Here is a 15,000-nt window from a genome sequence, read left to right as displayed (position 1 = left end):
AAGAAACATTTCTTCTATCTAAAATATTAGAAAGAATGTACCCTTCTATCCAAATCCAATTTGCATCGATAAAATAAATCCAAATTCCAGTAGTAGATGAATAATTGCAAATTTGTGTGTGTACGAGATTAGAATAACTTCAAAATAACTGACATAATTTTGTATTTTTCCTGATCAGAAAAATACATGAAAAAGAAAGGAGGTAGAAAAATTTTTGGATTTATGGTTAAAGAAGAAAAAGAAGAAAACAGGGGTTCTGTTGAATTTCAAGTATTCAGTTTCACCAATAAGATACGGAGACTTGCTTCACATTTGGAATTACACAAAAAAGATTTTTCATCGGAAAGAGGTCTACGAAGACTTTTGGGAAAACGTCGACGTTTGCTGGCTTATTTGGCAAAGAAAAATAGAGTACGTTATAAGAAATTAATCGGTCAGTTGAATATTCGGGAGCAGTAATTTAATCGTTCAAATTTTTTTCTTGTTTTATTATTTTTTTAGTAGTCTTATAGTAGTCTTAGATTTTTCATTTTGATGAGCCTCGCTTTGAGGAATTCATGGAATAATCCATTTTCATGGAATAATGAATTAAGGAAGAAAGGATATGAGTCTACCGCTTACAAGAAAAGATCTCATGATAGTCAATATGGGCCCTCAACACCCATCAATGCATGGTGTTCTTCGACTGATCGTTACTCTCGATGGTGAGGATGTTATTGATTGTGAACCCATATTAGGGTATTTACACAGAGGAATGGAAAAAATCGCGGAAAACCGAACTATTATACAATACTTACCTTATGTAACAAGGTGGGATTATTTAGCTACTATGTTTACAGAAGCAATAACAGTAAATGCACCAGAATTCTTGGAGAATATTCAAATACCACAAAGAGCCAGCTATATTAGGGTAATTATGTTAGAATTAAGCCGGATAGCTTCTCACTTGCTATGGCTTGGACCTTTTATGGCGGATCTCGGCGCACAGACTCCTTTTTTCTATATTTTTAGAGAGAGAGAATTAATATATGATCTATTTGAAGCTGCTACAGGTATGCGAATGATGCACAATTACTTTCGCATCGGAGGAGTAGCCGCCGATCTACCTTATGGATGGATCGATAAATGTTTAGATTTCTGTGATTATTTTTTACGCGGAGTTGTTGAATATCAACAACTTATTACACAGAATCCAATTTTTTTAGAGCGAGTTGAAGGAGTAGGTTTTATTAGCGGAGAAGAAGCAGTAAATTGGGGCTTATCGGGACCGATGTTACGAGCTTCTGGAATACAATGGGATCTTCGTAAAGTAGATCCTTATGAGTCTTACAACCAATTTGATTGGAAAGTCCAATGGCAAAAAGAAGGGGATTCGTTAGCTCGCTATTTAGTACGAATTGGTGAAATGAGGGAATCCATCAAAATAATTCAACAAGCTGTAGAAAAAATTCCTGGAGGACCTTATGAAAATTTAGAAGTCCGACGCTTTAAGAAAGAAAATAATTCTGAATGGAATGATTTTGAGTATAAATTTCTTGGTAAAAAACCTTCGCCCAATTTTGAATTGTCAAGACAAGAGCTTTATGTAAGAGTAGAAGCCCCAAAAGGTGAATTAGGGATTTATCTAGTAGGAGATGATAGCCTTTTCCCCTGGAGATGGAAAATCCGTCCACCCGGGTTTATTAATTTGCAAATTCTTCCTCAGCTAGTTAAAAAAATGAAATTGGCTGATATCATGACGATATTAGGTAGTATAGATATCATTATGGGGGAAGTTGATCGTTGAAATGATAATAGATAGGGTAGAGGTAGAAACTATCAATTCTTTTTCGAAATTGGAATTATTAAAAGAAGTCTATGGACTGATATCGATTCTACCCATTTTGACCCTCCTTTTGGGAATAACAATAGAGGTACTCGTAATTGTGTGGTTAGAAAGAGAAATATCTGCGTCGATACAACAACGTATTGGTCCTGAATATGCTGGCCCCCTGGGCCTGCTTCAAGCTATAGCAGATGGGACTAAGCTACTTTTTAAAGAAGATATTCTGCCATCCCGAGGAGATATTTCTTTATTTAGCATTGGACCCTCTATAGCAGTCATATCAGTTTTATTAAGTTTTTTAGTTATCCCTTTGGGATATCATTTTGTTTTAGCCGATCTTAGTATTGGTGTTTTTTTATGGATTGCCATTTCAAGTATAGCTCCTATTGGTCTTCTTATGGCAGGATATAGCTCAAATAATAAATATTCTTTTTCAGGCGGTCTACGAGCTGCTGCTCAATCCATTAGTTATGAAATACCATTAACTTTTTGTGTGCTAGCAATATCTCTACGTGTGATTCGTTAAAATAGATCTTTTTCCTATAAAATCCATTAACTATTTATATTCCTTTTCTTATTTAGTATTTGGGTTGGTAAGTTAAACTAGATAGCTATATGAGTGAAACAAAACAGCTTATAAATTTGTAGTAAAAAGAAAAAATCTCATTTCCTACGTACAAGAAAAAAGTGGAAGTAAACATAAGCAGTGTAAACTCTTTATCCCAAGGTTGATATTTTTTAATTAGTCATCATATCTTGAAGCGGCCAAGAATAAAGGATTCACGATATGGAATTCCATTACTAGAATACTCCTAGTTATTACTATAACTTAATAATCCATAAGAAGAATCCACCAAAAGTTAGTGAAGGGTTAGGAACACTAAAGTACATAAAGGATTAGTAATGGAAAATCTAAAACATTAGAGATTTTTGCCCATAAAAGGAATCATAATAAGGACTTGCAATTTGTAGAAATTATCAAGTAGTACTTTCTTCGGATTCCGATCCAGAGTATGTTCCCATTCACTTGTTAAGGAAATGGCTATCAAGAACGAATTAACCCTTTATCCATTTTTTCTTTTTAAATACCCCCTCCCTGGGGAAAGAAGAATAGTAAAAAAGATATGGAGTGCACTAGAAAAAATTTTCATTATTTCCTTCCTCTATCCATATTCATGCAGAATTGCTCATGAACTAATACCCAACTCTTTCCATTTATTAATTGAATTCCTATAACAAGTAACAAGTGTTTTATTCCAAGATTAAGTTATTACTGAACAAAGAAAAATTTTCATTATATTATAAAGGATGAGATCAATTCGGAAGCGCTTTTTCTTATTCTAGCAGACGGAATTCCTTTGGTCTAATTTAGGACTTTCAAATCTATTTTATTTTATCTAATTCTATCTACGCCCCCGGGGCTAGGAACAAAACAGTCCTTTCCTTTTTCTGATCATAGAGAAGCCGTATGAAGCTAAGGTTTCATGTACGGTTTTGAAATAGCGGTGGGAACTGTGATGTTATCACCGACTATGATTATCTAACAGTTCAAGTACAGTTGATATAGTTGAAGCACAGTCAAAATACGGTTTTTTTGGATGGAATATTTGGCGTCAGCCTATAGGTTTTCTGGTTTTTTTAATTTCTTCTTTGGCAGAATGTGAAAGATTACCCTTTGATTTACCAGAAGCGGAGGAAGAATTAGTAGCAGGTTACCAAACTGAATATTCCGGTATCAAATATGGTTTATTTTATCTTGTTTCTTACCTAAATTTATTAGTTTCTTCTTTATTTGTAACAGTTCTCTACTTGGGCGGGTGGAATTTATCTATTCCCTATATATCCTTTTTTGATTTTTTCCAAATGAATAAAGCAGTTGGAATTTTGGAAATGACAATGGGTATATTTATTACATTAACTAAAGCTTATTTATTTCTCTTCATTTCTATCACAATAAGATGGACTTTACCGAGGATGAGAATGGATCAGTTATTAAATCTTGGATGGAAATTTCTTTTACCTATTTCCCTGGGCAATCTCTTATTAACAACCTCTTCTCAACTTGTTTCACTATAAATAAGATAATACAATAATAGTAAGAATATTTTCAACACAAAAGCTCTCTCAAACAAGAGAAAGAAACATATCTTTTTCATAGATATTTAGAATGAATATGTTCCCTATGGTAACTGGGTTCATGAGTTATGGTCAACAAACAATACGTGCTACAAGGTACATAGGTCAAAGTTTCATAACTACCTTATCCCACACAAATCGTTTACCTATAACGATTCACTACCCTTATGAAAAATCAATTACACCAGAGCGTTTCCGAGGGCGAATCCACTTTGAATTTGATAAATGTATTGCTTGTGAAGTATGTGTTCGCGTATGTCCGATAGATTTACCCGTTGTGGATTGGAGATTTGAAAAGGATATTAAAAGAAAACAATTGCTTAATTATAGTATTGATTTCGGAGTTTGTATATTTTGTGGCAATTGTGTTGAGTACTGTCCAACAAGCTGTTTATCAATGACTGAAGAATATGAACTTTCTACCTATGATCGTCATGAATTGAATTACAATCAAATTGCTTTAAGTCGGTTACCAATCTCCATAATGGGAGATTACACAATTCAAACAATTAGGAATTCGTCTGAAAGTAAAATAAACAAAGAAAAATCTTCGAATTCAAGAACGATTACTGATTACTAAACTTTGATTTTGTCTTTCTGTTATAAAAATCTAATAATTCTTTATTAAACTTTAAAATTAAACTATAAAGAAAAACGAAAAACTACTGCTTATTGGAAATTATTTCTTATTTTAAATCAGACTAGATTTTCGTGATATAATATAATTTATAACTATAAGTTTATACACAAAAAAATACCCTAATCCTTTTTTCCTTCCTTGAATCCTTTAGTTTTAGTCAGTTCATGAAAAATTTTATACTATTAATTTCTTTTTATCCATAATGGATTTACCTGGACCAATACATGAGATTCTTATGCTATTTGGGGGATTTGTTCTTCTACTAGGGGGTCTAGGAGTAGTATTACTTACCAACCCCATTTATTCTGCCTTTTCGCTGGGATTAGTTCTTGTTTGTATATCCTTATTCTATTTTTTATTAAATTCCTACTTTGTAGCTGTCGCACAACTTCTTATTTATGTGGGAGCCATAAATGTCTTGATCATATTCGCTGTAATGTTCGTAAATGGCTCAGAATGGTCTAAAGATAAGAATTATTGGACTATTGGAGATGGGTTCACTTCACTCGTTTGTATAACTATTGTTTTTTCACTAATGACTACTATCCCAGATACGTCGTGGTATGGAATTCTTTGGACTACAAGATCAAACCAAATAGTAGAACAGGGTCTCATAAATAATGTTCAACAAATTGGAATTCATTTAGCAACCGATTTTTATCTTCCGTTTGAACTCATTTCCATAATTCTTCTAGTTTCTTTAATAGGTGCAATTACTATGGCTCGGCAATAAGAAAACTTAGAAAAAGTACAAATTATAAGAATTGCAAATCTAAAATAAATAACTAAAGAATCACAATTTTGATTTAGTAAAATCCATCTACTGCCAACAAATACCTCCTTTTTTTTTTTTTTTTTTTTCTTTTGTTGTGTAATTGTTCTATTGTAATTAATTGAATCGGTTCAATTCTTGCCCTCATATTGAAATGAATCGAGATTGATAAGGAGTTAGTTAATGATGTTTGAGCATGTACTTTTTTTGAGTGTCTATTTATTTTCGATTGGTATCTATGGATTGATCACAAGCCGAAACATGGTTAGAGCTCTAATATGTCTTGAACTTATACTGAATTCAATTAATCTAAATCTCGTAACATTTTCTGATCTATTTGATAGTCGCCAATTAAAAGGAGATATTTTCGCAATTTTTGTTATAGCCCTTGCAGCTGCTGAAGCCGCTATTGGACTATCCATTCTTTCTTCCATCCATCGTAATAGGAAATCCACTCGTATCAATCAATCTAATTTATTGAATAATTAGACTTTTGAATAATTAGACATAGAATCCTCTAAACAAAGGCGCACATATTAAAATAAATAGAAATCAATACTATTTTCTTAGTATTATTTGAGAATATCCATTTTTTTTAGTAGATTATTGCATAGTATTCTTTTTCACTTAAATGAATTTTTGTATTTGTAATTCATTGATATTGCAATTTGAATATTGCAATAATTTATATTGAAAAGACGATAGCCAATTTATTGGCTAATTCGAATTCGTCTGTACAATTCGTAAAATTCTTTCTTATTTCTTATTTATTGTTGAAATCCAAAATTAAAGTCTCTTGGCTCTCTTCACGCTTTCTCACAAACAGATTAAAAAATAGATTTTTTTTTTTGAAGTTTGGATAAACCATTGCTTCGTCTGGTGTCTACAATACATATGACTCATTATAGTACTAATTTCATTTTTACCAGATCGAAAAATTTTATGTTGAAAAGAAAAATTTATAGATCCAATGTCACATTCCGTAAAAATTTACGATACATGTATAGGATGCACTCAATGTGTACGAGCTTGTCCAACAGATGTATTAGAAATGATACCCTGGGATGGATGTAAAGCCAAGCAAATTGCTTCCGCGCCGAGAACCGAAGATTGTGTGGGTTGTAAGAGATGTGAATCTGCCTGCCCGACAGATTTTTTAAGTGTCCGCGTTTATTTAGGGCCTGAAACAACACGTAGCATGGCTCTATCTTATTGATACGTTACAAAAAACTTCACTCGAATCGTCTGATTCCTCTTTACCGAAGAAGCCTGTGCTCGAAATAATCGAGCACGGGCTTTTCTGGTCAAAACGTATCTTGTCTTTATCACTTTATCATGAGTTATTTTCCTTGGTTAACAATACTTGTTGTTTTGCCGATATTTGCAGGTTCATTAATTTTCTTTTTACCTCATAAGGGAAACAAAGTCGTTAGGTGGTATACTATATCTATTTGTTTATTAGAATTCCTTCTAATGACTTATGCGTTCTGTTATCATTTCCAACTGGAGGATCCCTTAATCCAATTAAAGGAGGATTATAAATGGATAGATGTCTTCGATTTCCACTGGAGATTGGGAATCGATGGACTTTCATTAGGATCTATTTTATTGACAGGATTTATCACTACTTTAGCTACTTTAGCAGCTTGGCCAATTACACGGAATTCGCGATTATTCTATTTCCTGATGCTCGCAATGTATAGTGGTCAAATAGGATTATTTTCTTCGCGAGACCTTTTACTTTTTTTTATCATGTGGGAGTTAGAATTAATTCCTGTTTACTTACTTTTATCCATGTGGGGGGGGAAGAGGCGTCTATATTCAGCTACAAAGTTTATTTTGTATACTGCAGGCGGTTCCATTTTTTTCTTAATCGGAGTTCTGGGTATGGGCTTATATGGTTCCAACGAACCAGGATTAGATTTGGAAAGATTAATTAATCAATCATACCCTGCAACCTTGGAAATACTTTTATATTTTGGCTTCCTTATTGCTTATGCTGTCAAATTGCCGATTATACCCCTACATACGTGGTTACCAGATACCCATGGGGAAGCACATTATAGTACATGTATGCTTTTAGCGGGAATATTATTAAAGATGGGAGCATATGGATTGATTCGGATCAACATGGAATTGTTACCTCATGCTCATTATCTATTTTCGCCCTGGTTAGTAATAATAGGAGCGATCCAAATAATCTATGCAGCTTCAACTTCTCTTGGTCAACGAAATTTCAAAAAAAGAATAGCTTATTCCTCTGTATCTCACATGGGTTTCATAATTATAGGAATTGGTTCCATAACCAACATTGGACTCAATGGAGCTATTTTACAAATATTATCCCATGGATTTATTGGTGTGCTACACTTTTTTTCTTGGCAGGAACCGCTTCTGATAGAATGCGTCTTGTTTATCTCGAAGAACTGGGGGGAATATCTATCCCAATGCCTAAAATTTTTACCATGTTTAGTAGCTTTTCAATGGCTTCTCTTGCCTTACCAGGAATGAGTGGTTTTGTCGCAGAATTAGTAGTATTTTTTGGACTAATTACTAGTCCAAAATTTCTGTTAATGCCAAAAACACTAATTACTTTTGTAATGGCAATTGGAATGATATTAACTCCTATTTATTTATTATCTATGTTACGCCAGATGTTCTATGGATACAAGCTATTTAATGTTCCAAACGCAAATTTTGTGGATTCTGGACCACGAGAACTCTTTATTTTAATCTGTATCTTTTTACCAGTAATAGGAATTGGTATTTATCCAGATTTTGTTCTCTCCCTATCCGTTGACAGGGTAGAGGCTCTCTTATCCAATTATTATCCTAAATAGGTTTGCTTTTTTTTACTCGTCTGCTCTATTAATGCAGAAATAAGTAAAAAAGTATATAATGCAGAAATAAGTAAAAAAGTATAATTAGATCTATCTCGAATTTTTGAGAACCCTTTGATAAGGCGTTCAAGGGGTTCTCAAATAAAACATAAAAGTAAAAACCTTCATTTCATGAAGGTTTTATTTTATGTAATCATTTAGGTGTTAATGTAAACGAACCATAACTATGTAAGCCTATTCCTAATAGATTTATACCAAAATAACAAATCCAAATTATAAGAAATCCTATCAAAGCTATAAGTGCAGAATTCGTACCCTTCCAATTTGGATTTGTTCTACTATGTAAATAAATTGCGAATATGGTCCAAGTAATAAATGCCCAAGTTTCCTTAGGATCCCAATTCCAATAGGATCCCCAGGCCTCATTAGCCCATACTGCTCCACAAAGAATACCTACGGTTAAAAGGGTAAATCCTAGGCTAATGACACGATAACTCCAAGAATCCAAACGCTCCGTTAATTGATATTTGTAATAATTTGGAAATGAAGGGACAGAGGTTCTTTTTAAAGCACTTCTTTTTGCATAAAAATATTTAATATCACTAAAGAAAAATGTTTTATTTAAAACATTTTTTTTCTTTTTAGAAAAGAAATGGAAATTATTTCGAAATCTAATGATTAGAATAGCGGCAGATAATAAGGATCCGCACAAAAGAGTTGCATAGCTTAATAACATCATACTGACATGCATCATTAACCACTGAGATTGTAGAGCAGGTACTAGTATCGTGGATTGATGCATTTCAGTTAAAAGACCCGATGTGGCAAAGCCTTGCGTTAAAATAGTACTTGGCGTAGTTATTGTGCTTAAATCATTTTTAGAGTTCTGTATTTTAGGAATGGTATGAAGAATATACAGGGCCCATGAAAGGAAGATCAATGACTCATATAAATTACTTAATGGAAAATGTCCCGAGGAAGCCCAACGAGAAACTAAGAATCCTGTTATAGAGAAAAAAGTAACTATCATTCCTTTTTCTGACGAATCGCGTAATCCTCCAAGTTCACGAACTAATAAGGTTATAAAATGAATCGTAATCACAATTGAAATCGTTGAGAAAGAGATATGAGTTAGTATATGTTCTAAAGTTGCAAATAGCATAAGGGGAAGGTCCCATTACAAAATTGTAAATTTCGAATTGATTTCTAATCTATTGTATTCTTTTTCAAGAATGCCGCCACTCGGATTCGAACCGAGATGCTTGAGCACTGCTTCCTAAGAGCAGCGTGTCTACCAATTTCACCATGGCGGCTAACTTCAAATAATAGGTAACTTAAAAGAATAATAGCTATTATCTTGGGAATCGTCGATATTGGGAAAGTCCATAAAATTTAGGAACATTAGAGTTTTCATTAAAATAGACTTCGTTTGGTAGTATCGTTTCCATTTTTTTTTTTTACAATAAACTCTTGCTTTGCCCAATAGAAACACAAACACTGCTTGAAAGAGTTGGAACTTCTTTTTTCTAACTTGCAATTATAGAACTAATTTTTTCTAATTAATTTCCCCTTTACATTTTGAAAATTCTTTCAATACAATGAAAAAAATCCAAAAGGGTTTCTATTTAATGATGAAATTAAAATAAAATGGATAAATAGAAAAGGCTTTTTGGATTTTTTAAAAATTTCTAGAATGAAAGTCTTTATGCTCTTATTAATAAGATTTACTAACCTTATGATTTTGGAGAAGATAGGTGGAAGTTGTAAGTCCTATTGTAAGAATACTCCACTTTTCATAATTTTCCTAATAGAATATGAGGATTCTATTAGGAAAATTATGAAAAGTTCATTGATAGGAAAAGAATACTTAGCACACAGTATACCAAACAAAACTTTTTTTTTCTTGTATATATAAGATAAGAGGGGTTTTTTGTTCTAAGAATATTGTACCGAGTAATTCGACACATAAAAGTACATTCAAAGAAGAATCCAAATTATTAAATAATTGGAATTCTTTTTTGATAAGTCAATTCATATTATTCCAAAATCTTATTATTTGTTTGTTGCCCAGAAAAACCCTTTGGTTTTGGATGCTCATTACCGCTCGAAAATGATCTTGATTTTACTAAAGAATAAGATTGTACTATGGAAAAATAAGTCTTTTTCTTCCAAATATTTTTACGAATACGCTTTTTTGACATTGAAGTACGTTTTTTTGGAACTGCCATTCAAAAAGGAAATTACTTTTTTCTAGTTGTATGTGAAAGACATCTATTGCTGCAAATCAATCCTTCTTTCTTCTTTTTATTAGTATTTATACTTAGATACTGAAAGATACTTAAATTTTGAATTATTTTTTACTTCATTTTGTCTAATGCGGATAAGACAACAAGAATTTTTTAACATTTTTTCTTTATATATTTTATACTTTTTTTTTAATAATATAGAATATATAGAAGGGTTTCTCATTTAAATCTATTTATATCTATTTATATATCAAGTATACTCCATATATAGATATATGGTATGGAAGCCTATCCCCCATATAAGATAAGACGGGGGGATAAAAAGAAGGGAAAATGAAAATAGTTAATTAAGTTCAGAATGGTATTCCATAAAGGAAAGGAATTCCAATCAAAACAAAAAATACTGAGTCTCTTAAACAAGACATTCTAAAACTTAGGTAATTTATAGTCATTAGAATTTTAGTTCTATATGAAGTAAGGACTATTCGATAATTTCTTATAAACATAGGTTTTCATTGGAATTCACTCAATCAGTTAATTATGGAACAAGAGAGCTGTTTCATCTTTGTTTTAAAGAAATATAAAAATGAATTATGAATAGAAAGTAAAATGATTCCACTTTTTTTTTTTTATTTTTATAAATATCTTTATTTAGTTAATAAAATAACTTCGTTACCTAGTTATTTTATTAACTTTTTTAATTTAACCAACTAAACCCATTCTTAATTTTTAATTATTTCAATGAGATAAATTTTGGAAAAATTAAGAATTTCAGTATTTTTTCTTATTCTTTTTATTTATTCTTTCAGAAAGAGATAAGAATTGGTTTGGTGAATCGGAAACAATTTTATAGAAAAATTGAAGTAAAAATTGAAGTAAAAATTGCAATTTCTTTTCTTATGGAACATACATATCAATATGCATGGGTAATCCCTCTTCTCCCACTTCCAGTTATTATGTCAATGGGATTTGGCCTTATTCTTATTCCGACAGCAACAAAAAATCTTCGTCGCATATGGGCTTTTCCTAGTGTTTTACTCTTAAGTATAGCTATGGTATTCTCAGTTCAACTGTCTATTCAACAAATAAATGGAAGTTCGATCTATCAATATCTATGGTCTTGGACCGTCAATAATGATTTTTCTTTAGAATTTGGATACTTGATTGACCCACTTACTTCTATTATGTTAATACTAATTACTACTGTAGGAATCCTGGTTCTTATTTATAGTGATGGTTATATGTCTCACGATGAAGGATATTTGAGATTTTTTGTTTATATAAGTTTTTTCAATACTTCCATGTTGGGATTGGTTACTAGCTCCAATTTGATACAAATTTATTTTTTTTGGGAACTCGTGGGAATGTGTTCTTATTTATTGATAGGCTTTTGGTTTACACGACCAATCGCAGCGAGTGCTTGTCAAAAAGCTTTTGTAACTAATCGTGTAGGGGATTTTGGTCTATTATTAGGAATTTTAGGTTTTTTTTGGATAACAGGTAGTTTAGAGTTTAGGGATTTGTTCAAAATAGCTAATAACTGGATTCCTAATAATGGAATTAACTCTTTACTTACTACTTTGTGTGCTTTTTTATTATTCCTTGGTGCAGTTGCGAAATCCGCACAATTCCCTCTTCACGTATGGTTACCCGATGCTATGGAAGGGCCCACTCCTATTTCGGCTCTTATACACGCAGCAACTATGGTTGCTGCGGGAATTTTTCTTCTAGCTCGACTTCTTCCTCTTTTCATATCTTTACCTTTGATAATGAGTTTTATTTCTTTAGTAGGTACAATAACACTATTCTTAGGAGCTACTTTAGCTCTTGCTCAGAGAGATATTAAAAGAAGCTTAGCCTATTCTACAATGTCTCAATTGGGTTATATGATGTTAGCTCTAGGTATAGGTTCTTATCAAGCTGCTTTATTCCATTTGATCACTCATGCTTATTCAAAAGCTTTATTGTTCTTGGGATCCGGATCCGTTATTCATTCAATGGAACCTCTTGTTGGATATTCACCAGATAAAAGTCAAAATATGGTTCTTATGGGCGGTTTAAGAAAATACATTCCAATCACAAGAACTACTTTTTTATGGGGTACACTTTCTCTTTGTGGTATTCCACCTCTTGCTTGCTTCTGGTCCAAAGATGAAATCCTTAGTAATAGTTGGTTGTATTCGCCCTTTTTTGGAATAATAGCCTCCTTTACTGCAGGATTAACTGCCTTTTATATGTTTCGGATATATTTACTTACATTTGATGGGTATTTGCGTGTTCATTTTCAAAATTACAGTAGCACTAAAGAGAGTTCCTTGTATTCAATATCCTTATGGGGAAAAAGGATACCCAAAGGAGTGAATAGGGATTTCGTTTTATCAACAACGAAGAGTGGAGTTTCTTTTTTTTCACAAAATATACCAAAAATTCAAGGTAATACAAGAAATAGGATAGGATCCTTTACTACGTCTTTTGGGGCTAAAAAAACTTTTGCCTATCCGCATGAAACGGGAAATACTATGTTATTTCCTCTTCTTATATTACTACTTTTCACTTTGTTCATTGGATTCATAGGAATCTCTTTTGATAATGGAGGAATTGGTAATGGAATAGCAGAGTTAACCATATTATCAAAGTGGTTAACTCCCTCAATAAACTTTACCCAGGAAAGTTCTAATTCTTTTGTAAATTCATATGAATTTATTACTAATGCAATTTCTTCTGTAAGTCTAGCTATCTTTGGTTTATTCATAGCATATATCTTCTATGGATCCGCTTATTCTTTTTTTCAGAATTTGGATTTAATAAACTCTTTTTACAAAGGAAATCCTAAAAAAGAATTTTTAGATCAAGTAAAAAAAAATATATACAGTTGGTCATATAATCGTGGTTATATAGATATTTTCTATACTAGGGTCTTTACCCTCGGTATAAGAGGGTTAACCGAACTCACGGAGTTTTTTGATAAGGGTGTTATTGATGGAATTACCAATGGAGTGGGTCTTGCTAGTTTTTGTATAGGAGAGGAAATTAAATATGTAGGGGGAGGTCGAATCTCGTCTTATTTATTCTTTTTTTTATGTTATGTATCTGTGTTTTTATTCTTTTTTCTTTCTTAAGTTAAGGAATTTACAACAAGTCTCTTGCAAAAATAACTATCCTATCCCCTTTCTACAATCTCTCTATATCCTTGTTACATAAGGTAAGTATTGTATAATAGTTCGGTTTTCCGCGATTTTTTCCATTCCTCTGTGTAAATACCCTAATATGGGTTCACAATCAATAACATCCTCACCATCGAGAGTAACGATCAGTCGAAGAACACCATGCATTGATGGGTGTTGAGGGCCCATATTGACTATCATGAGATCTTTTCTTGTAAGCGGTAGACTCATATCCTTTCTTCCTTAATTCATTATTCCATGAAAATGGATTATTCCATGAATTCCTCAAAGCGAGGCTCATCAAAATGAAAAATCTAAGACTACTATAAGACTACTAAAAAAATAATAAAACAAGAAAAAAATTTGAACGATTAAATTACTGCTCCCGAATATTCAACTGACCGATTAATTTCTTATAACGTACTCTATTTTTCTTTGCCAAATAAGCCAGCAAACGTCGACGTTTTCCCAAAAGTCTTCGTAGACCTCTTTCCGATGAAAAATCTTTTTTGTGTAATTCCAAATGTGAAGCAAGTCTCCGTATCTTATTGGTGAAACTGAATACTTGAAATTCAACAGAACCCCTGTTTTCTTCTTTTTCTTCTTTAACCATAAATCCAAAAATTTTTCTACCTCCTTTCTTTTTCATGTATTTTTCTGATCAGGAAAAATACAAAATTATGTCAGTTATTTTGAAGTTATTCTAATCTCGTACACACACAAATTTGCAATTATTCATCTACTACTGGAATTTGGATTTATTTTATCGATGCAAATTGGATTTGGATAGAAGGGTACATTCTTTCTAATATTTTAGATAGAAGAAATGTTTCTTCTATCTAAAATATTAGAAAGAATTTTGCTGATTTATTTATTGCTATATGCAATTTATGGAATTGATACACCATTTAATTGATATCATTTAGCAAAATGAAACACAGCATATGCATCCATCTTTTGGCTCGAGAATTTCACGGGATAGAGATATGGTATAAGAAATAGACTATTAAGTAACTCTAAATGAATTGTGGATACATCTGTATCCTTAACATACTGAAACGATTGTCATTATTCGTATCAAACCAATAGCGATTCATACAAGCTAAATCTTCTAATCAATGGTGGGCCAATAATGAATTTTTTTGCATATGTATTAAGACGCTTGGCCTGATTTCGAAATTGTCCAGAGTTTTATATGTTGTTTTCATTGCAAAATGATGGGTCTCCTTCCATAACTTTCCAATTACGAGTACGAGAATTGAAAGACATGAAAATTCTCAATTCTCTACGGCGTCTAGTAGATAGAAACAAGAAAATCAGAAGAATCTTTCTCTCTATTCACTATCATTCCGCGTCTTCGACTTCTATTAGTTTCTT

Source organism: Triticum urartu, unplaced genomic scaffold (genome assembly GCF_056163025.1).
Source record: "Triticum urartu cultivar PI428250 unplaced genomic scaffold, HENAU_Tu73 scaffold915, whole genome shotgun sequence".
In the NCBI taxonomy this organism is placed as follows: Eukaryota; Viridiplantae; Streptophyta; class Magnoliopsida; order Poales; family Poaceae; genus Triticum; species Triticum urartu.
Note: the sequence above shows the minus strand (reverse complement) of the source record.